The sequence below is a fragment of the Mesoplodon densirostris genome, chromosome 16 (assembly GCF_025265405.1).
Source record: "Mesoplodon densirostris isolate mMesDen1 chromosome 16, mMesDen1 primary haplotype, whole genome shotgun sequence".
NCBI lineage: Eukaryota > Metazoa > Chordata > Mammalia > Artiodactyla > Ziphiidae > Mesoplodon > Mesoplodon densirostris.
Genome location: NC_082676.1, coordinates 18202284 through 18217081, shown reverse-complemented (window position 1 = coordinate 18217081; position 14798 = coordinate 18202284). Strand labels below are relative to the sequence as shown.

Here is a 14798-nt window from a genome sequence, read left to right as displayed (position 1 = left end):
TGAAACAGACACTTAGGAATAGCCCAGTCAATATGAATGTATAAGAAACAAACAGCAAAATTCATGCTCAAAAAGTTACTTTGGCCCAGAGATCTCTGGTAGACACCTTACAGTTTTCATAGATAATGTTGTGTGGGTGTGTTTGCGTGGCAATAGAATCTTTGCATGGTGAGCTATCTTGTTGCTGTTGGCTGCTCCCCAAGTGAACAGGATCCATAAATTTATGACGTTGCTGGGCATGCAGTTGAGATACAGAAGAGTGTGCTTAGCAAGAGAATCATTTTAGCCTGCGTTATTGGGACCATATCCTAGGAGGTTGTGGAACCAGCTGAACATTCCAGTTGACTAAGCTATACCTCCAGTAAGGGTCTGAATATTGTGTAGCAAAGGAAAATAAAAAGCAAAGAATGCTTTTCTCTTTCTGACTTACTTTACTCTGTATGACAGACTCTAGGTCCATCCACCTCACTACAAATAACTCAATTTCGTTTCTTTTTATGGCTGAGTAATATTCCACTGTATATATGTGCCACATATTCTTTATCCATTCATCTGTTGATGGACACTTAGGTTGCTTCCATGTCCTGGCTATTGTAAATAGAACTGCAAAACAAATACTGTATGCTAACACATACATATGGAATCTAAGAAAAAAAAAGGTCATGAAGAACCTAGGGGCAAGACGGGAATAAAGACACAGACCTACTAGAGAATGGACTTTAGGATATGGGAAGGGGGAAGGGTAAGCTGTGACAAAGTGAGAGAGTGGCATGGACATATAGACACTACCAAACGTAAAATAGATAGCTCGTGGGAAGCAGCCGCATAGCACAGGGAGATCAGCTCGGTGCTTTGTGACCACCTAGAGGGGTGTGATATGGAGGGTGGGAGGGAGGGAGATGCAAGGGGGAGGAGATATGGGAACAGATGTGTACATATAGCTGATTCACTTTGTTATAAAAGCAGAAACTAACACACCACTGTAAAGCAATTACACTCCAATAAAGATGTTAAAAAAAAAAAAGCAAAGAATGCAAGTGTGTGAGGCTCAAGAATCCAATGCCTATCTTGCTAATGCTCACACGTAAGGAACCACTGCATCTTGAAGACACTGAGCTAGTCAGGATTATGCAGAAGTAATAAAACCCATGAAATTCAGGGGCTAAAAACAGCAAAGGTTTATTTTCCACTCAAGCTACATGTCCAATGTAGGCGTATGGCTGGGTCTGAGGGTGAGGTAATGGTGGTGGTTACGGGATACTCTAATCATTGTAGTCACAAAGACCAAGGCTGGTACCTCCATTTTAACACAACGCTTCAGTGTTCACTGATGCAGGAGACAAGCATGATGAAGAGTTAAAGCACTGGCAACTATCAGAAGTAACACTTTTACTTTGACTCAGGTTTCATCAGCTAGAGCCACTCACAGGGCCATGCCTGACTTTAGTGAGGTAGGAAATGGAGTCCTCCAGGCACCAAGAAGAGAAGCAATGATAATGTCTACAGCAGAGTCTAATGCTAGGAATTGTCACTCCTATTAAACCCAAGTATGACTCCCCAGTGGTCTTGATTCTGTTCTGCAGACGACAGAAGGTCTGCCTTTGCTTGTGTAGGAAAGATGTCTTGATATTGAAAGACAGTTCTCAGATTCATGAACTTTCTTCTTCTTCAACAATTCCTCATACGATAAGAATTCGAGGCCTTTGAACTAATACCCATCATGCTCCTTCTGGGTCACTTTCTCTCCACAAAGGTGAAGGCTAATGTGTCTTTTGAGGAAATGTTCGCTTTAAAATGTGTCACATTAAAGGGAATATTGGGTAGCCACAATGGTTTATTCTACTGCCTTCTTCCTCATTGAGTCGTTCGTAGAACTTTCTAATTCTCCTTAGAATCATCTTCCCTTCCACAGTTGCATGCCTGAAAGTGAGCCATTTCCCAATACCGCCTCCTCCACCCGAATCTATTCATCTATTTTCTATCATCTAGAGCACACAGCTGATTATGTTTAACTATCCTTGGCTCTCACAAACATGACTCTGACATAATCTGCTTTCTCCCAACTTCCTGACATCTTTAATTCCATAACCAATTTGTCTTTGTTGGTTAGAATCAAGTACAGAATAACAAAGTCCTGAGTCACTCTCTTGGCCTTCTGGGTGACTGAATTGTTAGCAAGCAAGTCAGGAACATGCTTGAAATTCTGCATTTGATCATTTGGGAAGTCTGGCCTGTGGGCATTAACTCAAAGTTCCCAATTGGTTCCGTAAAAAGAAAATGAGTACTTTCCTTGTGCCAAGATTATGTAAGCCTTTGGGAAAAGGAAAAGTATTTGGTATATTTTCCGTTCCATCTCCACAGTACAATACAATTTCATGTCCCCATTATTTTAACCTCACTCACATTCCATTTCCCACTCTAGACTTGCAAATCTGCACACAGGAATATGTCACTTTGGGACAGAATATAATGCCCTAACTGTTGTGCTTCTGTTGAGACCTGCTTCTACTCAAGGATCTGCCAGTGCTGTGCGATACTGAGCAACTCACTGCCCCTCTCTGTGGCTCAATTTTCCCACCAATCAAATGACAGAGAAAGGGATGGAAAAGGCCACTTTGGTAGAGTAGGCGGGATATTCTAAGGTTGCTTCCAGTTATGAGGAGGAAGAATAAAATTTTCAGACTTTCATTTTCCAAAATGTAGAGACTGTGGTACAGAGAATAGACTTCCGGTGCAAGAGAAACTAGTTGGTGGGGAGAGTGTGGTGGTAGAGATGATGGTAGTGGCTTGGACCAGGAGAGAGAGCCTGGCTACAGAGATCCTGCCCTCCCCCAAACCTTTGCAAAGCGTATCTTGGCTCTGCTTGATCCCAGGGTCCTCCCACCACCTCACCCTGCCCCATGCTTCTGGTATTGATGATACCCACTGGGTCCTCAGTCTAGTCTCTTTGCAGCCCAATTTCCTGTGATGCTCTTCCATGGCCCTGATCCCTAAGCTGTTGTTTGGCCTTGGTGTGGCTCATCCACTTAGCATGTCAGTCCCTGAAAGCATCACTAAGAAAAAAAAAAAAAAAAGAGGAAGTTTCCCTTTTCTTAAGGTACCTATTTCGAACATTTTATTTTTCATTCTTGTAGCAAGGCTATGTGATGAATATCACAATGTTCCCTTTTTCTCTCTAATGAAACAAGATTACATACAATTTCCCAAGGTTACACGGATAGTAAGACAAACAAAGTAACCTTGAAGTAAATGGCCTTGTTTTCTGAGGTGTCTGTTGGCAAATATGTTTTTGCCACTGAGGTCAGACGCTCTGCTTTCTTGGCTTGTTCACAGGCACAGTGATGTGGAGCACAGCCACATTTTGAAAAACAGGCCAAGCAATTTGTATGAAGGAATTCTGTTTTGACTTGAAACAGGACCCTGAGCAATCAGAAAGCCAGGGATGGAAAAGGGAAGGAGAGAGGCTCTGGAAACTGAGCGGCCCAGAACCATTACAACCAGGTCACCTGGCAGGCTCATCCTCTGGAAAAAATTGAGTGAGGAATGCCTTTTAAGGCATGAAAGGGCCAGGGTACCCTCTGAGATATAACTCCCTAATAAGCATGCGTGCTGTAATCTGCAGATCTTCAGTCACTAACAAAAGGCAAAGTAGAGCTGCAGGATGCAGGAGAGCTGGCTCTTGGTGGCATACTCTTCTAACTGGATACACGTTCATCACCAACCCTATCAGATCTTCCTGGAAGGCACTAGGCTCTGCTTCAGGCAATAGCCAGGGCCCTGAGCCCGACTCTACGGGACGAAACTCCCAAGTAACATGCAAGCCCAGAAAACTCCCGATTAAACTCAAGCTCTGAAAATATTTTGTGCTCTCCTTCTAGATGCAGACTTGATTGTCTTACCTCACCAGCTCTCTGGAACTCACCTCAATCTGATTGCTCTCATCGGGTCGACAAAGACTTTCATATGGTCAACTCTAAAGGTCACTGCCCCAACCCCATCTTCCTTAATTTCTCATCAATATTAGTTGCAACTGACACTTTCTCTTTGACTCTTTTTCTCCTCTTGCCTTTTAGGTCACTCTACTCTCTAGGTTTTTCTCCTACCTCACCGTCTGTTCCTAATCCTCTTTTTTAAATTTAAATTTTATTTTATTTGGTTAGACATTTATCATCTGCTTGACCTCCAAACACTGGAGTGGTCTCATTTTATATCCTCTTTCATCTGTATCCCAATTTCCTCACTAAGAGATTACATTTAGTTACAAGGCTTTAAGTACTGAACCCTTGTAATGCTCAAATTTCTATTTCTAACAATGGTATTCCAGAGATCCAGGCTCATATATCCATATACTCATAACAAATTTACAAACCTCCAGAAGATAATTCTGTTACTCTCTTCACTTGTACTCCAGGCCTTATGCACACACCAGTTTTCCTCATTTCAGGAAATATTACCATTATCTACTCGGTTGACTAAGTAAAAAACCTAGGAGTCATCCTTGAATTCTTTTAGTTCCATAATTTCCCACAACCAAACCATAGTCAATTCCTGCTGGCTCTTAGTAGTTGAAGAAAATGATAACCATCTAAAATCAGATCTCTCCACATATCCTTCAAAAAAACAGCACAGGAAAACAAGAAAAAAATAAAGCTATACAAAACTCACAACCTCAACATCATTAAAATACATAGAGGGGATTCCCTGGTGGCACAGTGGTTAAGAAGCCACCTGCCAATGCAGGGGACACGGGTTCCAGCCCTGGTCTGGGAAGATCCCACATGCCGCGGAGCAACTAAGCCCGTGCACAACTACTGAGCCTGTGCGCCTAGAGCCCATACTCCACAACAACAGTAGCTACCGCAATGAGAAGCCCACGCACCACAACGAAGAGTAGCCCCCGCTCACCCCAACTAGAGAACGCCCGTGTGCTGCAAGGAAGACCCAATGCAGACCAAAAGAATAAAAAAAAATAGAACCCTCAAAACTTCATAGTCCCTGTTAGTAGAAGAACAAGCACTGCAGTTGAATGAACTATTTCTAAGGATCTCAACACAAGCCTTTGTGGACAGCCAGGGCTGTACGGAAAAATAACATGAAAGAGAAAAAAGGTAAGGTAGTAGAGGCTGTAAGATTTTATAAAACGATCTTCAGAAAGACCAAGTTCCTACTTGTGAAAATTCTGAAAGAGAATCCTGCTAGAATAAGGAAATGACTATGTGAAAACCTGAAAGCACACATAATTCAAGGTGGTAATCTTCCATAGGTATCACTTATGGGGGAAAATAGGGTAAAAAGAAGGGAGAAGTGTCCTTGGGAGATTGGATGATGAAAGGGAAAGAGGCAAAAGGGGGAATTTTAAGACTCTGTACATTAAAAGAGAAGAGCAACAGTGACAAGTCAGAGAGCACATAACCACCCATCCCCCATGATGCAAAAAATTCAGTCATACATTAAAACAAACATACTTCACTACCTTATCAGAATAGTGTGTTTCTGAACCTCAAATCTACAAAATGAATAAATGGAAGAAGCCAAATAAAGCTGCTATACGAAGAGAACAGAAAATAAAAATCAAAACATCCCAACTGATAGAAATACAAACCCCCTCCAAAAAATTACAAACCAGAAAAGAATCTGTAACACAATAATACTCCAAACTGAATTAAATTTCCTCAAACAACTTTGAATTAGAAATGCAAAGATTAATAACTGAAACATAAAAGAACTAGGAAAAAAGAGTTGATTGAACTCAGAGGAAAAAACAAAAAACAAACAAACAAAAAAGAAAACAAAACCAAAAGTGATCAGAAATGAAGATTAAATTATTAAATTACAAGGTGTCCAAAGGAAATTTTATTTCTAATTAAAAAAATTTTTTTGGCTTTGTTGGGTCTTCGTTGCTGCGTGCGGGCTTTCTCTAGTTGTGGTGAGCAGGGGCTACTCTTCATTGAGGTGTGTGGGCTTCTCATTGCAGTGGCTTCTTTTGTTGCAGAGCACAGGCTCTAGGCGCACGGGCTTCAGTAGTTGTGGCACACAGGCTCAGTAGTTGTGGCTCACGGGCTCTAGAGTGCAGGCTCAGCAGTTGTGGCACACGGGCTTCGTTGCTCCGTGGCATGTGGGATCTTCCCAGACCAGGGCTTGAACCCACATCCCCTGCATTGGCAGGTGGATTCTTAACCACTGCACCACCAGGGAAGTCCCCAAAGGAAATTTTTAATAAGGGGCATTGAAGAAAGAGAAAGACAGCCAAGGGAATGAAAATGAGATAGAGAAAAATGTAACAAGAGTCAGTGAAAAAGTGGCTTAAAGAGAAGACAAAGAAGATCCAATATATGTCCACTTGAAATCCCTGAGAAGACAGATTAAGTAATTAACTAAGCAAAGATTTATAACAATAATCTGAGGAAAATGTCTGGTATTAAGAGATGACCTGAGCCTACATATTGAAAGGACTCAAAGACCTGAAAGATCAATTTCAAGATCCTAGCAAAACTGTTTAACTTAAAAAAAAAAGTCTCAAGGACTCCAGGCAAAAAGGATCAAACAATTTACAAGGGCAAGAGAATGAGGCTGCCATGAGATGTCTCCAAAGCAACATACAAGGCGGAGAAATATGGAGCAGCATTTTCAAGAACTCAAAGAAAGAAATTATGAACCAAGGATTTTATAGTTAGCCAAGTATCTTTCAATTATCAAAGCTATAGAAAAATAACTTGCAACATTGAATCACTCAGAGATTCCTGTACTCATGAGTCTTTCTTGACAAATATGCCAGAGGATAAACTTCATTCAACAAAGAGATGACTGAAGAAATTTTGGCAAAAGGACTGATGGAAAGCGTTTAATATATTTAATTGTAAATCTAAGACTAAAACAAGGTAGGGACGTGGCTGAAAGCAGAATATATAAATGTTTTACTTTCTTGTAAAAATAATGCAAGTAAAAATGAGAAAGAGAAGAAATAGGGAAAGAGGAGAGCAGAGTAAGTTCACTCTGATTGTTGTACAGGCAAGAGATGAAAGTCAGTGGATACCGTCAAAAACTGACAAAGCAATGATGTCTGCAAGATGGCAGAATAAACTTTCACACTCATCATCCCCCAGAAACGTAATTTTGACACCCATGGATGAGAGTGCCTTTGTGGGAACTTGAAAGTCCAGAAGAGAGGTCCCAGCACCCCACTGGAGCAAAAACTCTGATAATAGAAACATTGAGGAGGGTAAAAAGAACAGTTTCACTTTACATGTGTCATCTGTCCCCCAAAGTGGCACAGCTCAGTGGCAAGAGAGACCCCATGGGGGAAAGGAGAACATCATGAGTGATCCACCTCCCCAGCTATGTAAGATGCTGCTCAAGAGGCCCATTTCTTTTTTGTCCCAACCAGAAAACAGAGGGGATCAGCATGGCTGAATGGTCTGGAGGTAGCAGCTAGGACCAGGGAGAAGAAAATGTGGTAGATATAGACAATGGACTATTATTCTAAACAGAAGGAGAACCTGTCATTTGCAACAACATGGATGAACCTGGAGGACATTAGGCTAAGTGAAATAAGCCAGACACAGAAGGACAAGTAATGCATGATTTCACTTACATGTGGAACCTGATAAAGTCGAACTTATAAAATCAGAGAGTAGTGGATGCAGCAGCTAAAGTGTAGAGGAAATGGGGAGAGGTTGATCCAAGAGTTACATAGGATGAATAAGTTCTGGAGATTTGTATATTACTGTTTTTCAAACTTGAAATTTGCTAAGAGAGTAGATCTTAAGTGTTCTTACCACCCACAATGGTAACTGTGAGCGGTGATGAATGTGTTAATTAGCTTCATTATGGTGACCATTTCACAGTGGAAGGAAGGGAGAAGGTACAAACTAGGGGTATGGGATTACCAGATACAAACTACTATGTATAAAGTAGATAAGCAACAAGGATATATTGTACAGTAGAGGGAATTACAGCCATTATCTTGTAGTAAGTTATAATGGTGTATAATCTTCAAAAATACTCAATCACTGTGCTGTACACCTGAAACTAATATAATATTATAAATCAACTGTACTTCACAAAGAACCCAAAACAAACAAATCAACCAAAAACCCCATCACGTGGTACACCTTAAATATATACAATTTTTATTTGTTAATTATACCTCAAAAATGCTGGAAAACATGCTGCCAGGAAGAGGTTAAATAAGAAAAGAGAGGATAAAATGTACTGAAAAGTATAAGAACAAAGATAACTACTAGAACAAAAATACAAACCTTTCTAAATATCAAAAGAAATGTTAAAATAAAAGGGTAAGGAAAACATTGGTAAGTATTACAAAACTAACACAGTAAATTATGATATAAAGAACATATGACAGAGTTGAGACCAAACATATCAGTCACATCAACACATGTGAATAGGTTTAAACTCATAATTACATGAAAAATATTTCAAAATGTCTCATAAAGTGAGACCCAACTATCTGCTATATATAAAGGTCAAACCTAAAACAAAGTAATTCTGAAAGGCAACAATAAAGGAATGGGAGCAAAAAAAAAAAAAAAGAAAGAAAGCTGTATCAGTGATCCTGATATCAGACAGAGTAAAATGTAATTTAAAAAGCATAAAATATAACAAAGAACACTTTTCAATGCTAAGCCCACAATTAACAAATATAACAGGCATGAATATCTATGCACCAAAAGCCTCAATAATCACCTTTATGAAGTAGAAACTATAGGAGATACAAGAATAATAGAAGACTACTGTCAGTATAAGACAGATAGAGTGGCAAAAAAATAGGCAAGGATACAGAAGAGCTAAAATAATTAGGCAGATCTTCTGGATCTGTGTCAAACCCTACAGCCTGACTATAGAGAAAAACCTTCTTCTTATGAGCTTATGAAGCATTCAGAAAAACTTACCATATGTTAGCTAATTAAGAAAGCATTGCTATATTGAATAGATAAGAAATATTACAAGAAACATTCTATGGTTACAATATAATAAGATGGGAAATTTTTAAGAATATAAAAAAACCAAGTAGGTCCTTCCACATAGAAATTTACAAAATAATTTCTTTTGGGCAACTTCAAGGTGAAAGGGAAGTTGTAAACAAAAATTTAAATATTTTTAAACAAAACAGTGAAAAATCTACACATTGGAATCTACAAAAAATCATCTAAAGCAGTGACTAGATTAAAGTACATCGGTAACATGAATGAAAAAAATTAAATAAATTTCCAGCACAGACATCTAGAAACGAAACAAAAAAATGAGCAAAAATAGGACCATAGTAGGGAATAATAAAGGCAAAAGCAGAAATTATTGAAATAGAGAAGAGAAAACTACTAGAAAAAAGAAAAAAGAGAGGAAGCACCAGTGTACAAAAGAAGAAATGACAACAGGGAAATAACTATTGAAAAAGAAGAAACTTCTTAAAATTAGACTACTACTACTCTGAAAATAATTTTGAAAAGCTAAATGGAAATGATTATTTCCTAGGAAAATATAGCTTATAAAATAGATTTTATTACATATAAAAACAAAAAACAGATCTAATTTCACAGAATAAACAGAGGAAGATATTAAAGAACTACTCCATAAGAAAAACACCATGCTGAAATGTTTCCATAGGGAATTTCTATCACACTTTAAAGACAAGATAGTACTGACATAAACTGTTCTACAGCATGGAAAATGAAGAAAAACATTCTCATTTTTAAATGAAACCAGCAAAACACTGACACCTAAACTTGGGGAAGAGAATACCAAAAAAAGAAAAGGAGGGGAGAAGGGAGAAATTATACACCAATTTTACTTTTGAATGTATAAAACTATTACATAACATGTTGGTGAACAGAATCCAACACTGCATTGAGAAAAATAAAATGCCATGATCAAGTGGAATGTATTCTAGAAATGCAAGGTTGGTTGGATGTTAAGAAGTCCATTCATATAGTATACCATATTAATGGATCAAAGGAAAAGTCATACTATCTCTATTCATGCAGAAAAAGCATTTGACAAAATTTAATACCCACTCCTGATTAAAAGAAAAAAACCCCAAGAAACTAGGAATTGATTAATATTTTCATAATAGGATAAAAATATATATCCGAGTTCTAACACCATCATCTTACTTAATGGGACTCTAGTTAAGGCATTCTCACTAATACCAAGAACAAGAGTAAAATGTCCCCTATTTCCACTACTCCTTCATATCATACTGGAAGTTTTAGCCAGTGCAATTGGATAAAAGAAATCAATTAGATGCATACAAATTGGAAAATAAACTTTAGAGTATCTGTTTGGAGATGATATAACAGTATATCTGAAAATCCTTAGAGACTCAATGATAAAAGGTAGCAGGGTATACAATTACAATACAAAGTGAATAGTCACCACAAACACAACCAACCTCAGTCAGCAGATATGGCAGCAAATCCCATTCACACTGGCAACAAAGATTAAATATTTGGTATTAAACTTAGCAAGAACTGCAAAATCTATATGAAGAAAACTTTACAACACTCCTGAAAGACACAAAAGCAGACTTGAACAAACAGAAAGACATCTTCTGTTCTCAGCTAAAATAATTCAACATCTTAAAGATGTCAGTTCACCCTAATTAATGTATAAATTTAATGCAATCCCAGTAAAATTTCCAATAGGCTTTTTATGGAGCTGGACAAGTTAACTCTACAGCTTATACGAAAAAATGAACACACAAGAAGAACTAGAAAGCACTGGAAGAGAAAATCCAGGTGGGGGGACTTGCCCTATCAGATATCAAGGCATAGAGCCTTTATAATTAAAACTGTGGGGTACTAGCACATAAATAGTCAAACAAGTGAGTAGAAGAGAATTTCTGGATTTTCCAGAAAAAAGACACAAGAACACATGAAAATTTAAAATAAGAGAAACGTGGCATCTTAAATTATTGGGGCAAAGATGGACTTTTTAAATGTTGCTAGGACAACTAAATAGACATTTGGGAAAAAAGATAAAATTAGATACATACTTTACACCATGCCCAAAACAAACACCAAACATCAGAAATTTAAATGTAAAAAATATTTAAACTATACAAGTTCTAGAAGCAAACATGGGTGAATTCCTTTATAACCTTGGTGTAAGAAAAGGCTTTTTCACTATGACTCAAAGTCTGGATGTAATTTTTAAAAAATTGATGCATTTGACTACATTCTTTTTTTTGGTGTGGCAAAAACATAAGCAAAGACTAGAAAACTGCAACATATATCACAGATAGAGAGTTAATATCCCTGATATATAAATAGCTCTTAAAAATTGAGGGGGAAAAGGTAAAAATACTGATAGAAAAATGGGCAAAAGACATACACATGTAGTTCCAAAATTATATAAAAATGTCTCCTAAATATATGAAATGATGTCAACTTCATTTTTTATAAGAGAAAGGGAATTAAAACTATATTGAGATACAATTTCATGTGTATAACTTTGACAAAAATTAAAATTAGACTACACAAACTATTGGTGAGGCTGTGGAGAAACAGATAATTTGAAACATTGCTGGAGGGAATGAAAACTGATTCAACCTTTAAGGAAGGAAACTTAGAAACAGCTACCAAAAACTACACATTTGTCCACCTTTTGATCCAACAATCCCTCTTCTAGGAATGTACCCTGAAGACATACCTCCAACAATATGAAAAAATATATATGTACACAATACTTTATTGCAGCAATATTTGCAGTTCAAAAATATTGGAAACAATCTATCTGTCCACACATAACAGTGACAGAATAAATTAAGATACATCTACATAGTGGAATACTATGCAGCTGTAAAAAAGATTGAGGAAGACCTTTATGAACTAATATAAAGTGATTTCCAGGTATCAATAGTGTATTATCTTTTCTGTAAGTAGAAGGGGAAATAAAATATACATGAAGCTTTTAACTTTGCAAAAAAATTATAAGAAACTAATGACAGTAATTTCCCATAGGGGATGGTAGAAATGGGGTCAAATAAACGGTGTGTATTTTTTTTTTTTTTTTGCGGTATGCGGGCCTCTCACTGTTGTGGCCTCTCCCGTTGCGGAGCACAGGCTCCGGACGCACAGGCTCAGCGGCCATGGCTCGCGGGCCTAGCCGCTCTGCGGCATATGGGATCTTCCCAGACCGGGGCACAAACCCGTGTCCCCTGCATCGGCAGGCAGATTCTCAACCACTGCGCCACCAGGGAAGCCCTGGTGTGTATATTTTTGTATGTACTTTTTTGTACAGGTTAGGCTTTTGGAACTATGTTATAATATTTTATATATACAAAAACATCAATAAGGATGGGGAAAGTGAACCTAAAACTAGAAACAAAGAGAAACAAATTAACCTAATTGTATTTCCAATAAATATATAACCATTCCTTAGGGAAATAAAAAAGAATTCAATCAAAAAGAACTATTTTGAACAAAATATTTTATACAGCCTCAGATTAAAGACAGAAAGAACTATAAGCATATGTTGAACCTTAGTTAATGGATTTGTTTTACAAAGTGGTATAGGTTAATCATTCTGAAAATACTCTCTGGGTAGTCTAGGGTTGAACAAATAAGTACATGTATTGAGAATAATAAAAGGCAAGTTTTTCATTGTCAGAGAAACAAGTTAAAATATGAGGGGGAGGGTAAAGACTAGAATGAGTCTTCTGATGTTGAACTGGAATTGGGGTATCATTATGAATTTTTGGTTTTTAATACAGAGATAGATAGATAGATGAAAATATACAGATATATGCATATCTTGTGTTTATGTCCACTTATAGAGCCTAAAAGCAATGATATCCATTAGCAATGACACCCACTAGTTCCCAGATGTTGGTTTCTAAGTACCATTCCCCATAACAGGGTTGGGCAGAGAAAGCACAATATATTGTGCCAGAAAGAAAATAAGTTTTCATGAACTGATGTAGACATGTCAGAAGGACATAGGTACACTTCCCTGAAGGCACACTCCTTATATTTGCAGGGCTTAGGCAGAGGGAAAAATGGAAGCCACATACTATTTATTTGAATGTTTGAATTGATAGATCAAGCTAAACCTGCTAAATAAAATATATTCCATCCTTCTACTTTGAAAAATGTATACATATAAAAGCAATAATCAAAAGATATCTGTATGGTTTTTACATAATTAAAAGTCGGCAAAATTTTTCTTAAAGAGAAGAAAAAAGGAAGGACATTGGAACCAATGTGCATGGGGCTCCCACTAGCTAAGACTGGGATAGTTTGAGCATTAAAAATAATGATGGCAATCGCTTATAACCTACTGAATAAAATAAGAATCTACGAGTCTTTACTACTAGAAATAAATTAATTAATTAAGAATGAGACAAAGGAGAGCTCATCCTCACAAAAGATGTCAACTAATGCATGTAGAAAGAAGGATGGAATTAGATAATCATCATTTGGTAAACATCTTACCAATAATTGAGGTAGACAAGAATCATCGAATGCTGAAACTAAGGGATGAAATTTTGATGGCTAACAGGATGTTTACATAGCCTAGAATTAAATCCTTATAAGATATATATATATATATATATATATATACATTAAAGAGAAACAGTAACTTTATGATGGAGAAAACCTAGGTGAACAACACTTTAAGTGACTAAAGTTAACATCCCAGTAATGGAATACATGGATATTACGCATCTCCTGATATCATGCACCGAAAACTCAACGTCATTTCTGTGGTATTCCTGCCAAAGAAGCATCAGATTCATCATGAATCTAATCGTGAGCAAACCTCAGGCAAACCCAATGTTAGGGACCTTCTACAAAATAACGGGCCTGTAATTTTCAAGAGTCTAGGTCAGGAAAGCCAATGAAAGACTGAGATACAAGGAATCTAAAGATATGACAACTAAATGCAACATGTGATTGTGAATCAGATTAAAAAGAATTTTTATGTAAAGGACATAATGGAGACAATTGGGAAAATTGGGGCTAACAGTATCACATCAACATTAATTTCCCAGTAATTATATTGTATTGTATTGGAAATGTACATTGAAGCACTTAGGTATAGAGACATGATAGATCAATTGATAGATTGACCAACAGACAACTAGACAGATGGGGCACAGGGGAAGGGGAGACAGAGAAAGAGAGAATGGAATGGTAAAGCAAATATGGTACACTGTGAGTAATTAGGGAATTGGGGTGGAGAGTTTGTGAAAGCTCTTCATACTATTCTTGACGCTTTTCTGAAAGATCGAAATTACACTGAAATAAGAAGTTTAAAATATTTGGAGGAGCACAGAGAATTAGTTGGGATAGAGAGGAAAAAAAACGATTGGCCATGGGTTGATCATTGTTGAAGCTGAGTGAGGGGCATATAAAATGAGTCTATTATCCTGTTTATTTTTGTATATGTTTGACATTTTCCATATTAACATGATTTTAAAGGGAGAGAATAAATATTTTTCCATATTCTGAATTCATCATGTTATCTTGGCCTCAGCCCTCACCACCTTGATCTAAACTGCCACCATCTCTTGCCTGGATGGCTGCTGTAGCTTCTTGTCCATTTTATCCACAGCCTTTCTTGACTCTGATAATTAATGCCTCCTCCCCTTGTGACCCAGATCACCTTGTAATTACCTAAATCAAATCCCACTACTCCCTGTTTAAAACTCTCCTATGGTTTCCTCGTGGATTAAGGGTAAAATCCCCTTATCTTCATCACCCTGCATAAACCAACACTGGTATCTCTTCTGACTAGCTTCTTACCACCTTCCCCTTTCCTGTTGATCCTGTTTATAATTC

The 14798-nt window shown here is 37.4% G+C and overlaps 1 protein-coding gene across 1 annotated transcript in view; it reads right to left on the bottom strand.

Moving 5' to 3' along the window:
* PTPRT (protein tyrosine phosphatase receptor type T) overlaps nt 1-14798 on the bottom strand; it is an 825916-nt gene that overhangs the window by 221638 nt on the left and 589480 nt on the right. The gene's annotated exons all lie outside the window — the stretch shown is intronic.